The sequence below is a fragment of the Triticum aestivum genome, chromosome 3A (genome assembly GCF_018294505.1).
Source record: "Triticum aestivum cultivar Chinese Spring chromosome 3A, IWGSC CS RefSeq v2.1, whole genome shotgun sequence".
In the NCBI taxonomy this organism is placed as follows: domain Eukaryota; kingdom Viridiplantae; phylum Streptophyta; class Magnoliopsida; order Poales; family Poaceae; genus Triticum; species Triticum aestivum.
The window spans coordinates 288,459,992-288,463,479 of record NC_057800.1 but is presented as its reverse complement, the minus strand read 5'-3'; the positions used below and the strand labels follow the sequence as shown (position 1 = coordinate 288,463,479).

At 43.6% G+C, this 3,488-nt stretch overlaps 1 non-coding gene across 1 annotated transcript; it reads left to right on the top strand.

Moving 5' to 3' along the window:
• Positions 1-1,239: 1,239 nt before the first annotated feature.
• Positions 1,240-1,343, top strand: LOC123063821 (small nucleolar RNA R71). Its single transcript, XR_006430577.1, has one exon. It is a non-coding gene; the product is annotated as a small nucleolar RNA R71 (small nucleolar RNA).
• Positions 1,344-3,488: the final 2,145 nt, after the last annotated feature.

Below are 3,488 nucleotides of genomic sequence, written 5' to 3'. Positions count from 1 at the left end.
AGTGTACATATTCACATCAAGCACCATATGTCAAAGGTAAAATTCAATGGGACAACGTTTAAGAAATGGCTCAAGCAACCCAAATAGAAATTGATTTCAGCATGTATCAATGGATGATATATTCAGATTGGGGACATGAAATAGCTCACGGGGTTTATATAGGAAGTTGCACTCGCTCAACACTCTCTAAACTTTAGCTCTTCTCTTTTTGCTTGTCTATCCCCATGCCTGCTCCAGCTTCACTCTTCTTCGCGTATGCCCATTGCTTCTCCTCATCACCATGTCGTGAATCCACCAGGATCCCAGGGAATGTCATCTCGAACTCGGTCAACTCGCAGTAAATGGTGCACAAGCATCAACCTGAAAGAACACTCAACAACCAAGCCAATACAAGTGATAGAGAGAATGCCCTTTAAGTCATCGATTGAGTACCCTATCATATAAGTATATCTATTGAGCAAATCAGGAACATGTATCAACAACAAGTCACATGGTGCATAGGCAATATCAGCGATATGACATAACTTATCCAGAAAGCTGAGATAATACCTGAGATGGCCTTGGAGAAGTTTTATGACTACCTCAACTGAAGATACCATGGAAGGCATGGTAGTAGAAACTTCCACCTGGCTCGTATCGACAGGTGAAATAGTAGAGCTTTGCTCCTTGACATCTGAAGTGACCTCATCATAATCAACAATGAAGATTTCCATCTCAGGCTCAAGCGTTGAAGAATCGATGTGGCTAACATCATCAAAGGTGAACTTCTCCATGTCTGGTTCAGGCAGCACATGATCTATATTAACCGAAGGTGACTCCTCAATATCAAAAGCAACTAACTGCAACTCAGGCTCATCCATGGAAGAATCATCACAATGCAAAACCGAATCTCCAACACTAGTATCCATATGATCTGTAGCGTGTGTGTCAACTAGAATGGCGTCATCATCATCAAAGATAATCCATGTAAACTCAATCTTGTCACACTGAGATAGAGGTTCAGGCTTCTGTGTAAGAATTGATGGCTGAGGAATAGTGATTTGTTGCAAGCAAACTAATGAATCAGACATGGGCTTCTTATTGTACCACTGAAGTTGGTGGAAAGCTATGCTCTCAATCAACAGAAAAGCATCATCAAGTGTCTTATTTGTAATAGCTCCACCCGCTGCCATGTCAATGTAAGCACGAGTGTCCAAAGTCAATCCTCTATAGAATATCTGCAGCTCTAACCATCTCTCGAGCCCATGATTAGGACATCTCCTGAACAAGGCTTTGTACCTCTCCCAAGCATCATACAAACTCTCACCTTCACACTGAACAAAGTTGAAGATATCATCTCGAATCGCGGACTTCTTGTGTAGTGGGAAATATTTATCCAAGAATGCTTGTGATATCTCAATCCAATTGTATGACCTTGATGGCAAGGATTGGTACCAAGCACGAGCATCATCACAGAGAGAGAATGTGAACAACCTGCACATGATTGTGTCTTGAGGAACTCTGTGGTACTTGACTGTATCTGAATACTCCATGACTCGGTGTAAGTGCTCATAGGGATCCTCAGTAGGCCGTCCTCCAAACTGACATTATTGAACCAAAGCAAAAAGACTAGGTTTCAGCTCGTAGTTCTCTACTTCAATAGTTGGCCAAACCAGTCCTGTGATATAAGATTGACTTTTGGGCATCCAAAGATCACGAAGCAATGCCATCTTAACCAAGTGTAACTATAGAACAACTTGCAGTTAGTTCAGATTTCCTACGCACACTCATAAACAGTAAAACACTAGTCAGAAGGTTAGTATCCTAATAAGCCGAAGCAATATCAAGGAAAAAATATAAAAGAAACACAGATAATGAAATACACGACGAATTAAACACGGAACTATAATAAGCCTAGTCTATAGCCAACATAATCGCTTGACGCTAGTCCCCGGCAACGTCGCCAAATTGATCTATTGTGAGTACAGTGGGGTTTTACGCCCAAACTACGAGTGTCGTGTTCTCCACAGGGACTAGGCGACAGCAACGATGCTCGGCTAAGGCTAGGTGACATAATTCAGATGATGATTGCGAGGAAATATAGACCTAAACTAACCAAAGTCGACGACAAAGAAAATGCAAAGAGCACAGGGAGATTCAGATTTTACTCGGTCTTTTTGGTATTAATTTTTTATTTGAGAAAATAGAAACTGCAGGCAAACATCCTAAACAAATGGGATTAACAAGACAAGATCACATTTATGTATACAAAACTAGCAATTATAAGATACATGGAAAGAACAGAGTTATATGACAGGAGATAGATGATTCATATCACAAACATAGATGTCACAGGGACAAAGCTAGCACTGATCACACATAACATGAACTATACCTTACAAGTACAATAGTGAACAAATAGCAATTCCAAGAACTAGTTTGATCTGAACATTACAACACATACACTGCTCAATGTTTACAGAAATTTAGAGAATTAACCACAATCACGAATATGCAACACCACGGTTACTAGAATTAACCACAATCACAAAGATACGTATGACTCAAAACATATATATGACAGTACAAGTCTGACTCGACAATGAGCAGCTCAACCACTCACAATTTCACATACACTGTAGTAACTAAAACATAGAGGAGGAACAAATCATGTATACCGAACAATACTCAAAGTGTACATTACAATTTTCAGAAATTACAAAAGAGTGATAGAGGGAGAGAAGCTCGGGTTTGTGAAACAGCAACAATAGCACTAGACGGTTCAGACTTTAGAGAAGAACAATAGTTTTGGTTCAGAGATGGAGGGAATTAAGGAGAAAGGAGCAGCAGCAGGATTTGAGGAAGCAGCAGCAAAGATGTGAGAGGAATTGGGAGAAGGTGGAGCTGCATTGAGGAAAAGGAAGAAGCAGAGCAAGGGAAGCAGAGGAAGCTGCAGTAGATGGAGAAGAGAAGAATGATCAGCGGCAAGGTTTGGGAAGAAGGAGCGGCAGCTGGGCGTCAAGGAGAGGGAGCAGCAGAGGTTGATGGAGTAGCGCGGCGGCGGCAGAGAATGATGGACGATGCTGCTGGCTGGCTGGGAGGATGGCGCTGGTGGAGACGAACGGAGATGGTGGTGACTTGCGGCGCTGATGGATGGGAGGTGCACCACCACGCCGGCCTGGTCGTGGTGGTGGCCGGAGGTGGAGAAGGAGGCGGAGGAAGATGGAGATGTTGATGGATGGCGCGATGGTTCGAGGTGGTGATGCGACGCTGGCAGCGGCAGGTGGTGGAGATGGAGTGGGTGATGGAGTGGTGGATGGATGGTTGGCACGCCGCCACGACGGCCTGGCCGCGATGGCGGCCGGAGGGTGGAGAATAAGGGGATTGGGGGAGAGAGATGGAGATATGCCAGGCCCGATTTTGGGAATCAGGGCGTCTAGGGATTTTGACCTCCTCCTATGATCTGCCATTTTTTTCACTTTGGCCCTCCTGCTTCCTTTCTTTCTTCT